Here is a 13965-nt window from a genome sequence, read left to right as displayed (position 1 = left end):
AACTTCCATAGTAAAATGAAACTATTCTTAGCTAATATTTTTTGAAATGTTACTGTATTCCAAGCCTTATGCTAAAGGTTTTTACATACATTATCTCATTTCATACATGAAGAAATGAATGCTCATGAAGTTTAAGTAGCATTCACAAGGTTACTCAGCCCTTAGTTGGGAGGGCTAATGCTTGAACCCAGGTTTGTCCAGCTCCAAGCCCATGCCCACTCTCAGCATATAGATTAAGTTCAAGAATTCTAGACACAGAGTGTCTGGGTTTCAATTCCAGCTCCACTTTTCTAGCTCAAGGTCTAATTGAGGACATTTTTAAATCTCTGTGTTAGCAGTGTCTCTATACAAAGGAGATGATCTATAATCATACCTACCTTATAAAGTCATGATGATGACAAAGTGAAATAAAATATATACATCACTTAAACAACTGAACAGCACCTAGTAAGTGCTCAATAAACGCTACAGATTATTACCCTTTATTCTCATTTTCCCTGCCACCCCTCCTTTCCAGAAGAAAACAAAACAAAAAGCTGAGGTATTTTTGTTTTGTTTTACTTTTCTTCCTCAATAGAGCATAATGTAACTTAAAAATAAGTTTGAGAGTGACTAAAGTCTAATAATAGCAGATAAATTAATTACTTTCAGGTTCCCCAACAATATTATGATGTTCTATCTTCCTGACAATGAAGACAGCCCAGGCAAAGTTAACCTGATTCAAGCAGACCAGTGCCATTTGCCATCTTCATGCTGTGCTTTGAATGGGCTCCTTGGCCACACGCATCAGCAGTCCTGGAGCTGGCAGGGCCTTCCTGTGTGGAGGGCTATGACTGGGTGTTGTCAATTCCCTGAGGAGACGATACAGGAAGAGGGGCTGGGAGAAGCAAAGGAAAAGGGAACAGATGGGGAACTAAGGTTGGTTTAGAAACGATTTCATTTGATCCTAAAGATAACATCCATCTGCCTCCCTTCTGCCCATCCTCCCTTCCTCTTTTCCTTTCTCCCTACCCTATTCTCTCTTTCTCCTCTCTCCTTGCCCCTCACTCTTTCTCTCTCTACTTCACTTTCCTCTTTTCTTCTTCTCTTTATATTCTTTGAGCCCCTACGTTTATTTATGCCCATTTTGCTACTGAGAAAACGAAGTTTTAAAATATCAATAACTAGCTCAAGGTCACATAATATGCTTCTGATGGAGTTTTATTATATATATTTAAGGTGTGCAGCATAATTTTTTGTTTATTTGTTTGAGATGGAGTCTCGCTCTATCGCCCAGGCTGGAGTGCAGTGGCGTGATCTCGGCTCACTGCAAGCTCTGCCTCCCGGGTTCATGCCATTCTCCTGCCTCAGCCTCCTGAGTGGCTGGGACTACAGGCGCCCGCCACCACACCTGGCTAATTTTTTGTATTTTTAGTAGAGACGGGGTTTCACCGTGTTAGCCAGGATGGTCTCGATCTCCTGACCTCGTGATCTAACCACCTTGGCCTTCCAAAGTGCTGGGATTACAGGCGTGAGCCACCATGCCCAGCCACAACATAATGTTTTTAAATACATATATGATGAAATGGTTACTATGGTCAAGCGAATTAACATATGTATCATCTCACATAGTTACCCCCTACCTTTTTTTGTGTCAAGAGTACTTAAAATTTCTCAAATACAATACAGTGCTATTAGCTATGATCCTCATTTCATACATGTGATGGAAATTTGTACAAAGTTTTCTTTGGTTCATAAGGCCTTGCTCTTTCAGTGGTATTCCTCTACCTAAAAGAGGATGGGGCACATAGGCAAAGGGGGAGGCATCTCCCTAGGAAGACCTGGCAGGAACAGAAGGGATTCCATTAACAGCTTGAGGGGCCACCTTTTGTCTTTTGGGTCATAGTTGTAGTAGCCTGCTCTAGAAAATTGTTTATTTTTGCCTTCTACTTCAAGAAGAAAAAAAACCGTGTTGACTCTCACCAGGGCTACTGCCTACTTTTTCTTTTGTCTGCCAGAGAAGAAAAATCTCAACCACATTTTTCTCAGTGGTTTGACATTTAAATTTTCAGACAGTAATAAACTACGCTGCCTCTTTGAAGGTTGGGATTGTTCCCTCATTGCTAAACTGCACAGTTTGCTGCACTTTGCTGGATTTGCAAATTGTGAAGATAGGCTCAACCTCCTTGGGGACTGATTTTATTTTTTTTAAATCTGCATTTTTGTATTATTAACTCTCAAAGAGACAAAAAATATATTTCCTTTCTGTCACTGATTCCATTTTCTATAGACTTGGTAGGTCAAATTAGGCTTCTAGAATAATGAAGTCCTCTAGACATTTCCATTATACCTTTTGGACAAGGAAGAATAAAAGTATAAGTTAAAATACATAAAGCACAAGGTTCTGTCTTTTAGGGGAGAGCTTTCCTAATGCCCTGTACTTATCTCATCTGCCTCTCAAATACGCTTGCCTTATTTTTCTTGAAGGTACCAAACCATCCCTCGGCACTGGTTCTGTCTAGTAATAGTTGCAATTATTTTGCCAGATGGTGCTTATGTGTTTGGTTAAAATGCTAAATATTTTAATTATTTGATAAATAAATATTATCAAACAGGTTATGGATATATCAACAAGAAGACTGAGGGATATAATCAAAGATGATCAATTAATGATATATGTGTAAAGTAATATTCCAAGTATACATGATGAGTTATCAAATAAAACACTTAGAGGTGATGGCAGAAACTGCTGAGTTGGAATGCTACCTTCCCTCTTAGTCATCAAAGGAAGCCCTTAGTAGCCCTCCTGAACACTAAAAGAGGAAGCACATCTTAGTTATGGCCAAGAAAAGAAACATTTATGAAGCAATTTCTCCTGATTGATGATTCAAAGCACTGAGGTGTTTCTGATTTAAAAAAGAAAAATCCAACCAATTTGTCAGTGCAATGTTGGAAGGAACAAAGTTTCTTATTTGATTTCATTGACTTAACACATCCTGGGAATAACAAGTACTCTGTTAGTCCCCAAACATGGAGAAGGCAGATGCATGCAGAATAGCTGCTTAATAGAAGCACTGTCATTTGTTAAAAGAAATGTCTGCTTACATTTCCTTGGGCTCTTTAGGAGTGGGAATAAACCAAGCATAACACCATTTGTTTCTGTAGCACAGCTACAATGCCATAAACAACCAAAGTAGAAGTAAATATTTTTCTGTTTCTCAACAAGAACATGTTCCTGTTAAGCTCCCTGTTTACAAATACACTTTCCCTGGATTGGGTTTCTTAGGGACATCTTTGCCTTTTCCCCTTAATCAGAAAGGAATGGGCCAATGACAATTCTGGTGAATTTAAGCACTGCCACATTGACCCTGCCAGAGAAGCTGCTGATTGCTTGACTTAGTTCATACTAAATGGTCATAAATATTCATCTCATTCTGTTTTATCTAGCATTTGAATAAGTGCCTCATTTACTAGAGCTATTTATGATATCTTGTAGGATTCCAGAGTGATTTGTAAAATAAGCGAAGTTTAGGTGCAATGTGAAAGAGATATAAGTAAATTTGAGGAAGGGTGTTTCAAAAAGCTAACATTCCTCAAATCTCCAGGGAGATTTTAAAACATACTCTGCATGCATTAAATGAAAATCTTTGGAGATGAGGTCATGATATCATGTTTTTTGAAACTCCCTAAATTGGTTTAATGTTCAGCCAGGCTGAGAATCTCTTTTCTACATGTTTAAGCTCCTAAATATAACTTACAACCTGTAAGAAAATAAATTTCATTGGGGAAAGGGCCTGAAGAATCAGTTTGCTGAGGAAGATATGCAAATGACCAATACATATTTTAAAAATATATTAAACCTCAATAATAACCAATGAAATACAAAATGAAACCACAGTAGAATAGCATTTCTGCCTATTATGTTGGTAAAGTTTTAAAGCTAACAATATTTAATAGAATGTAAAGGACATAGTGGTTGTCTTGCGAACATCGATTATATACCTTTGCTGTTGTGAGCAACAGTATGGGAAGGGTAGGTTTGGCCCTCACTCTGCCCCTAGAATGCTCCCTGAGTGCTAATTCTCATCAAAGTAACAGGATCTTCTTAATCCCAATGTTCTATCCTAACTTAACCTGGCCAATTTGAATACCTTATATCAGTGCTTTTGGAATGAATCTTTTCTCCTTCTAGGTATAAAATAAGTTCAACACTGGCAGCCATCTGATAACCACAGAGAAATGAGACTGAGGATGAAACTAATCTAAGGAGGATACCAACGAAGCTGTAACCCTCCAGTTACGTAAACCAGTAAGTCCCCTTTCTGTTTAAGGCAGGTTGACTCGGTTTTTGTTTATTTGTTTTTTTAATCATCATCATTATTTATAACTGAAAAAATACTATTTAATAAGGCTGCAATGGATAATAACAAACTCAGCTGTTGGAGGCCAAAATTGAAAGTAATCTTTCCAAAGAGCAATTAGCTATACACACACACACATATATACATACACACATACACACACACACACATATATATATAGTTGGAAACATTAAAAATAATCATACCTCTCACTCCGTGATCTCACTTTTAGAAGTTTACCCTAAGGAGATAATCATACTCAAAGATTTATGTTAAATAATATTCATAACAGAGTTACTTTTAATAGCTAGAAATTAGAAATAGCCAAATGATCAACCTAATAATCTCACATAAGAAACATTGGTTACATTTATATGGTGCAGTCATTAACATCTGCCTTTAACAGTATTTACTAATTATCATGAATTTTAAAAATGTGTATATCTGAAGGAAAATACCGAATATATAATAATTATTCTGGCTAGTGGGATTATGGGCAATTTTTATTTCCCTCTATGGACCTTTTTTGTATTTCCCAATTCTCTGTAATGAGTATGTATTAGTTTTGTAATCAAGATTCTTACCACACATAATGAGTACATCCTCCTGCAACCCTATATTATTTTTATCTTTCCCAGAGGATATCCCTTTCCAGAGAACCATTCTTTTAGCAGTCCAGGGCCCTGTGAAATACTGAGAGGCAATAGTCGAATCATGCAGGATTCCCCTCTGCACATTTCCAGCCTTCTCAGTAAGCACTACTCTCAGCAGCCCTCCTTTACTCTCCCAGGCTGTCACGGGCTAGCAATCCTAACTCAACGTCCTTTCTGGGGCCTTCTAATCAGGGCTTCGATGAAAGGAAGAGAGATGGAGTGGGCTCTGGGAAGCTCCCCTATTCTGCTCACTATTGTCAACATCTTTAAATCATAGAATTTTTTTAAAGACGCAAGTGTAATCTATTATAATTGAGTAACCAGCTCCACGGACTGCTTGACCTTCTATTTGCATCAACTTTAATCAACTTAAAAGCATCATAATAAAGAATTACTTGAAATCCTTATTTTTCCAAAGTTAAAGACCCTGTGCATCTTGGTTACTACCTTCTTTCTTTAAATGAGTTCCCCTTCTGTGGCTTTCTTTGCTCTTAAAAAGCAAAAACAAAACAAAACAAAAAACATTTTAGCAACAAGTCTCAAGGGGCTTCTTTCAGAGAAAGTGCAGAGCAGCTGACATCTTCAGCAAATGAAGAAAAACTGCCCTTATGCTTTGAGTGACAAGGGATTTGCCAGTCAGAGAGCCTGACTTGTGAGGTCCTGAACAGTAACTTATATTTAGGGTGAGGCAAGGGACTCCCCCAAAATCTAATTAGTTCCCGACTACCAAATTCTCCAAGAGAGATGAATCTGCTACTGACTGAAGTGAGGAAAGGAAAGGAATGTGAAAAGCTCCAAAGTGGAGATTGTTCACAGGGATCAAGTATTATGACTAATGCAGAAAGGAGATTAATACACTGAAAAATACCCAAGCAATTAAGATAATCTGTATCCAGTGTGGTTCACATCCCAGATTAGTGTTTCTCAAACTTTAATATGCTTAGAAACCACCTGGAAGAATTTTTATAATGTCAGTTCTTATTCAGGAGGCCTGGGGTGAGATTCTGCATTTCTAACAAACTCTCAGGTGATGCTGCTGGTTCAAGCATCACACTCTGAATAGCAAGGTCCTAGACCTGGGAGATGGATGAGGCTTGGATCTTATCTGTGGGTCTGAAGGTTTTGCATAGAACCTCTGACAGATAGGGTTTATGAGAAGTTAGAAACTCCAGGTAGCTATGTGAGAATTTGATAGGAAAGAGGGACAATGAAAGCAGCACAGGAAGTAGTATAGCATAGCATGACGTATTGCCAGTGGTTAGAAGCATCATTTTTGGAGTTGGAATCTGATATGCTTAGGCTTTGTGTCCCCACCCAAATCTCGTATTGAATTGTAATCCCGTAATCCCCATAATCCCCATGTGTCAAGGGAGAGAGCAGGTGGAGGTAGTTGAATCATTGAAGCAGTTTTCTGCTGTTCTCGTGATGGTGACTGAGTTCTCATGAGATCTGATGGTTTTATAAAGGGCTCTTCCTGCTTCGCTCAGCACTTCGCCTTCTTGCCGCCTTGAGAAGAAGGTGCCTTGCTTCCTCTTTGCCTTCTGCCGTGATTGTAAGTTTCCTGAGGCCTCCCCAGCCATGCTGAAATGTGAGTCAATTAAACCTCTTCCTTTATAAATTACCTAGTCTTGGGCAGTTCTTTATAGCAGTATGAAAAAGGGCTGAGAGTAAATCTCTGTATCTTTTAATACAATCTTGTACCCTAGGCGTTTACTGGACAGCTCTAAGTCTTAGTTTCCTTATCTGTAAAATGCAATCATGATTCCAAGAGTTTTTGAGTGAGACATGTGAAATACTTGACATTGTAAATACAGAATTAATGGTGAAAATGTAGCAGTTGTTATGATCATTATCGTTATGATTATGGTCATGTTTGGGTGCGTGACTAATGTAAATTAATAACGTAAATTAATATAAGAATAAAAAGAGTCTTCCAGGATTAAAAGATAATGCCATTGGACATGATTCTTCAGTTTTTCCTTGTTCCTAATGCCAGCAGATACCTTTTAGATCCAAAGTGCCTCTTTGTCTTGGAATCCTTTTGTTGTCTAGGAAATTTTAACCAGCTATACCTTTTATTGGAAGAGTGTGACATCCTGTCTCTAATACTCCAATCTGTGCATAAAGGAGTGAGAAATATTTGCCCTGGAGAGAGGAGCCAGTAGTATTTTTTAAAGATGTACCCATTGTGTGGGTCTTACTCTAAGGTGACGGTCCTTGTAAAGAGAGTTGAGTGCAGGGCATGGGAGGAGGGTGGATTGAGGGATTATTATTTGTTGATATCCTACCAACTTTGACCATTTTACATATTTATGTGTTTACCTCGTTTATGCCACACAACAACTCTGTGGAGTAAGTAGAGATGAGAGACAGTTGGAAATGCAGGAGCAGAGGTGCCAAGCAGGTCTTTAAGTTCTCACAACTAAAACTAGTGGAGCTGGGCTTTAAATCCAAATCTCTCTGATTTGTCCTTTATATTATACCTGGCTATCTCAGAAAGAACCTTTTGACAAATGCCTCCTGCTTGTGTCTTGCATTCTCATTACCGGAGTCACTATTTAAAGGCCTCTTGAAAACAGGTACTGTTTGTTGACTGCGAAAGTTTCCATGTTTGCAAGATCATGTCATTTAGAATATAGGTGAATAAATAAGAGGCTAGGAAGGTGCAAATAACAATGAATATGGTTGAAATAAGTCTGGAGAAAGTTCCACTGCTGACAAAGAGAGAAGGTGGGGATTAGAGGAGGAAGCTCTGGGCAGCCTGAGTCAGCAGATGCCCCCAAATGAGAAAATGGTCTCCAAATGGAAACAAAGGGAGAAACCAAGAATATATGCTGACCTCCCAATTTTCCCAAGATTTTTTTTCTAACCAAACCATGCCAATTCCTTGGGACCCAGCCCTCAGAGCTACTCTGCTCCCTGGCGTTCTGGGACTCACTCAGAATTCTAGGGATCCTGAAGGACAGAACTATGCCATCAGGTCCAAAGATAATTAAATAGACTTTCAATTCCTGGAAATCTGGAACCACAGCACAAAGGACTCCAGGAGCTGGCTCCATTGCTTCTTGTCAGGTGGCTGTATTGGGTCCATGTGGAAATGGCCAGAGAAAGCTGGCCTTTGGAGAGATAAAAATGAATATAGGAAAAGAAAAAAATAATAAGAGACCATGTAAATCCAAGGATCAATGTGGAGACAAGCTGACAAGCAAATAGGCTGCCTCGTTCTCATATTCTTTCCAGTCCTTGTTCCAGCGTCATGTGAGGATGGTTATAGTCCTTGTTTTGAAAGGCATCTTGTTTATTAGCAATTAGTATCTCATTTATATTTAAGTAACATTAAGGGGTTCCTCTTACTTGTGACCGCCCAATTTCTGACCAAGGTAACCTCAGTCTCATCTGGCCAACTTTTAGCTCATGAAGTTTATTTTTGCTTCCCTGTTTTGCTTTGCTTTTCACACAGAAAGAGGCATCTCCTCAGTCAAAAAACTATACAATAGACTCCAGTTAGCTCACTGGTAGACTTAAGTAAATGGGTTTTTCATAGAATATTTCATTGTTCTTTTTTTTTTTCTTTTATTATTATTATACTTTAGGTTTTATGGTACATGTGCGCAATGTGCAGGTAAGTTACATATGTATACATGTGCCATGCTGGTGCGCTGCACCCACCAACTCGTCATCTAGCATTAGGTATATCTCCCAATGCTATCCCTCCCCCCTCCCCCCACCCCACAACAGTCCCCAGAGTGTGATGTTCCCCTTCCTGTGTCCATGTGTTCTCATTGTTCAATTCCCACCTATGAGTGAGAATATGCGGTGTTTGGTTTTTTGTTCTTGCGATAGTTTACTGAGAATGATGATTTCCAATTTCATCCATGTCCCTACAAAGGACGTGAACTCATCATTTTTTATGGCTGCATAGTATTCCATGGTGTATATGTGCCACATTTTCTTAATCCAGTCTATCATTGTTGGACATTTGGGTTGGTTCCAAGTCTTTGCTATTGTGAATAATGCCGCAATAAACATACGTGTGCATGTTGTTCTAAAGGGTAGTCACACTAAGCTAGTCAGCTTTAATCAAATACTTTGCCCACAAAATCAGAAAGGTGCAGGCTCAACTCTGTTCCATGAAACTTGCTCTCAGATAATGAAAGAAATTTTATTCAAATTGTTAACAGTGTATATTTACTGCAAATCTGTTTCAATTACAAAAGCGAAGGAAAACACTATCCTTCTGCAGTAATTTCAACCCATTAAAGCAGAACAATTTATCTTTTATCCATTGCAATCATGGATGCAATACTAAGGTAGAAAACAATAGAGGCAACTAACAATTTAATGTATAAGAAAAAGTGAGCCAGAATTTTAATTAAATCTTCTCACATCCCTAGTACAATAGTTTTTGACCTTCAGTAGTGTACATTCTACATAAAATTTTTGTGCAAAATAAACAAATGATGGCCAGGCGTGGTCACTCACACCTGTAATCCCAGCACTTTGGGAGGCTGATGCTGGTGGATCACCTGAGGTCAGGAGTTCGAGACCAACCTGACCAATGTGGAAAAACCCCATCTCTACTAAAAATACAAAATTAGCCGGGCGTGGTGGCACATGCCTGTAATCCCAGCTACTAGGGAGGCTGAGGCAGGAGAATTACTTGAACCCAGGATGTGGAGGTTGCGGTGAGCTGAGATCGCACCATTGCACTTCAGCCTGGGCAACAAGAGCAAAACTATCTCAAAAAAAGCAAATGACTTAGAACTCCATGCAAGATCTCAGCATGTTGAGGACATTTATAATGTTCACTTCCTTCATATTAGTTTGAAGGAACATCTGTTGCTTAGCTGGCATGTTGGAAAGTTTAAGTTTTTAAGGAGCCAGGAGTATATAATCAAGTAGGGCAACCCTGTATTCCAGATTCAACACACTGATGGTATGCTTATGCATATTTTCATTAAGAATAGCTCACATTCTTTTTTTATGACCATATTTTTATTTTTATTATTTCATTTTTCCATAAGTTATTGGGTGTACAGGTGGCATTTGGTTACATGAGTAAGTTCTTTAGTGGTGATTTGTGAGATCCTGGTGTACGCATCACCCGAGCAGTATATACTGCACCATATATGTTGTCTTTTATCCCTTGCCTCCCTCCCGTCTTTCCCCCCAAGTCCCCAAAGTCCATTGTATCATTCTTATGCCTTTGCGTCTTCATAGCTTAGCTCTCACATATCAGTGAGAACATACGATGTTTGGTTTTCCATTCCTGAGTTACTGCACTTAGAATAATAGTCTACAATCTCATCCAGGTCATTGCAAATGCTGTTAATTCATTCCTTTTTATGGCTTAGCATTCCATTGTATAGATGTACCACGGTTTCTTTATCCACTCATTGCTTGATGGGCATTTGGGTTGGTTCCATGATTTTGCTATTGTGAATTGTGCTGCTACAAACATGCGTGTGCAAGTATCTCCTTTAAATAATGACTTCTTTTCCTCTGGGTAGATACCCAGTAGTGGGATTGCTGGGTCAAATGATAGTTCTACTTTTAGTTATTTGCAGAATCTCCACACTGTTTTCCATAGCTGCTGTACTAGTTTACATTCCTACCAGCAGCTTAGAAGTGTTCCCTGATTGCTACATCCATGCCAACATCTACTGTCTTTTGATTTTTTGATTTTGGCCATTCTTGCAAAAGTAAGGTGGTATCGAATTGTGGTTTTGATTTGCATATCCCTGATCATTAGTGATGTTAAGCATTTTTTTCATGTGTTTGTTGGCCATTTATAAATCTTCCTTTGAGAATTGTCTATTAATGTCCTTAGCCCACTTTTTGATGGGATTTTTTTTTTCTTTTCTTAATGAGTTGTTTGAGTTTGTTTTAGATTCTGGATGTTAGACCTTTGTCAGATGTATAGATTGTGAAGATTTTCTCCCACTCTGTGGGTTGTCTGTTTACTCTGCTGACTGCTCCTTTTGCTGTGTAAAAGCTCTTTAGTTTAATTAGGTCCCAGCTATTTATCTTTGGTTTTATTGCATTTGCTTTGGGGTTTTTGGTCATAAAATTCTTGCCTAAGCTAATGTCTGGAGGGGTTTTTCCAATGTTATCTTCTAGAATTTTGATAGTGTCAGGTTTTAGGTTTAAGTCCTTAATCTGCCTTGAGTTGATTTTTCTATAAAGTGAGAGATGAGGATCCAGTTTCATTCTCCTACATGTGGCTAGCCAATTATGCCAGCACCACTTGTTGTAAAGGGTGTCCTTTCCTCACTTTGTTTTTGTTTGCTTTGTCAAAGATCAGTTGGCTATAAGTATTTGGGTTTATTTCTGGGTTCTCTATTCTGTTCCATTGGTCTATGTGCCTATTTTTATACCAGTACCATGCTGTTTTGGTGACTATGGCCTTATAGTATAGTTTAAAATTAGGTAGTGTGATGCCTCCAGATTTGTTCTTTTTGCTTATCTTGCTTTGGCTATGAAGGCTCTTCTTTTGGTCCATATGGATTTTAGAATTGTTTTTTCTAACTCTATGAAGAATGATGATGATATTTTGATAGCGATTGCATTGAATTTGTAGATTACTTTTGGCAATATGGTCATTTTCACAATACTGATTCTACCCATCCATGAGCATGGAATGTGTTTCTATTTGATTGTGTCATTTATGATTTATTTCAGCAGTGTTTTGTAGTTTTCCTTGAGGAGGTCTTTCAACTCCTTTGTTAGGTATATTCCTAAGTATTTTATTTTATTTTATTTTTTGCAGCTATTGTAAAAGGGGTTGAGTTCTTGATTTGATTCTTTGCTTGGTCGCTGTTGGTGTATAGAAGAGCTACTGATTTGTGTATATTAATCTTATATCCAGAGACTTTGCTGAATTCTTTGATCAGTTTTAGGAGCTTTCTGGAGGAGTCCTTAGGGTTTTCAAGGTAAAGGATCCTATCATCAGCAAACAGGGACAGTTTGACTTCCTCTTTACCAATTTGGATGCCTTTTATTTCTTTCTCTTTTCTGATTGCTTTCGCTAGGACTTCCAGTACTATGCTGAAGAGGAGCAGTGATAGTGGGCATCTTTGTCTTTTTCCTATTCTCAGAGGGAATGCTTTCAAGAGTAGCCCACATTTTTCCTTTTCAGTGCAGTCTTCACGACCAACACACAACACTTCAAAAATACTACCACATTTTCAAAAGCCTATTTAATCTAATACCCATTGTTAAGTCTGGCATTAGGCAGTATCTGGGAACTCATTTTTGGTCTGAAGCACTCCATGATTCACACTTTAAGGATTCTAGAACCCCTGAGAATTAGGAATTCTTTCAAGTGGCAGCAGCAAAAGCTATAAACAGACTTTATAATTCTAGATTACTCAAAACCAAATCTAGACTCTCAAAACCAAGACAAGTAACTAAAAACTCCTGGATAACCCTAGTATGTTAGAACTACCTTATTTTGCATTCAGAAATTTAAAAATACACGGGCTGGTACCCACTGCTGGGAGACTTGAAGATGAGTCATATCACCAGATCCCTTGCAGACATTCCCCAGCACCAGCCTTGAGTGTGGCAGCCCCACTGGTTGGCTAGTCCCAGAAGAACAGTAATAATCACTAGTCTGGCTCTCAGGAACTTCTACAGCAAAAGCTTTGAGTGTGGCAGCCCCACCAGTTGGCTAGATCCAGAAGAGCAATAGTATTCACTGTAGTCTGGCTCTTAGGAACTTCTATTCCTAGGGGAAGAGGAAGAGGACCACATCAAAAGAACACCCCATGGGACAAAAGAATTTCTATGGCAAACCCTGAGTCCCAGATCTCTTTACCTGTGGGAAGTTTCTTACAGCAAAGACACAATTGCAGTGCTGAGTGCATCAGGGAAAGTCTGCACTTCTACTCCAATAGGCAAACAGCCTTAGTGCTCATGAAGGGTACTAGAGAAGAGGCCCATGTTTCCCCCGTGTCCACCATTGCAGATACAGCTGGGGCCTCTCCCGTGGGAACTCAGCGTGGATGCACCTATAAACAGCCTTCCTGAAACAATTCAGGATGATTGCATCCTCACAGGAGGAGCACTCCCCAAGTTCAGGCTTGCACAAGAGGCAGATTCATAATTCCTCTCTACTTGGAACATAAAATTCCTACAGACAGAGGTGTCTATCTGATCTGAAGAGCTGGGACACTGGGACTAGAGTGAGGCTGTGAGGTAGATAGATTTCCTGCTGGCCTGGCAAGGCAGCTGAGGTAGCCCCCACCCTTTAACCTGATAAAACCTCAGTGCATCTAATTGAGAGCTCCCCCAGCCACCTTCATCAAGGCTGGAACCTCTGCCCACCATTGGCATTATTGCATTTACCCACCTGCTTTAGCTACAAACAGTTCCTACACAGAGATACCTCCCCTAATTATCTGAATCTTAAACCATCAACTCAGTAAATAAAATACTGGGGAAAAATTAAATAAAGTGCACAACATGGAGGAATGAATAAGATTCAAGAGATCGTTGCCATTCCAACCCCATAGGAGACAGTGAACTTGCCCACACATTGAGTACATAACTACTACAACCAGCATCTGAGAAAGCCAGCACACAAAGACTCTCTATAACAAAGGAACTCATATAGTCTTAATCCCTAAAAGCACCAAGAATCAAATTAGGCTATAATAAACTATAAGCATTAAAGTCACATCCTTAGGAGGGAAAAAACAAAATTTAAAAAAGACAGTCAAATCAAAATTAATTCAAGAACTATTTGAAGAAATAGTTTACCAAATAAGAAGAAACCAGAAAAGTAATTCTGGTAATATGACAAAACAGGTTTCTATAACACCCACAAAAGATCACACTAGCTCCCTAGTATTTCTAAAACAAGATGAAATCTTGGAAATACCAGATAAGGAATTCAGCAAGTTGATTACTAAGCTACTGAAGGGGATACCAGAGAAAGGTGAAAACCAATATAAAGAAATTAAAAGAAA

At 38.9% G+C, this 13965-nt stretch overlaps 1 long non-coding RNA gene across 2 annotated transcripts in view; it reads left to right on the top strand.

Moving 5' to 3' along the window:
- The window catches only part of LOC134759427 (uncharacterized), a 400963-nt gene that overhangs the window by 196218 nt on the left and 190780 nt on the right, over positions 1-13965 (top strand). Inside the window, exons 1-3 of one of the 2 annotated variants that reach the window (XR_010135548.1) lie at positions 658-918; positions 4172-4288; positions 6460-6581. This is a non-coding gene — a long non-coding RNA (uncharacterized LOC134759427). Of the gene's footprint in view, positions 1-657; positions 919-4171; positions 4289-6459; positions 6582-13965 lie in introns of those variants that run through there. The other variant, XR_010135547.1, reaches the window with a different exon arrangement.

This window comes from Pongo abelii, chromosome 9, assembly GCF_028885655.2.
Source record: "Pongo abelii isolate AG06213 chromosome 9, NHGRI_mPonAbe1-v2.0_pri, whole genome shotgun sequence".
Lineage (NCBI taxonomy): Eukaryota > Metazoa > Chordata > Mammalia > Primates > Hominidae > Pongo > Pongo abelii.
Note: the sequence above shows the minus strand (reverse complement) of the source record. Positions and strands in the feature narration are given on the sequence as shown.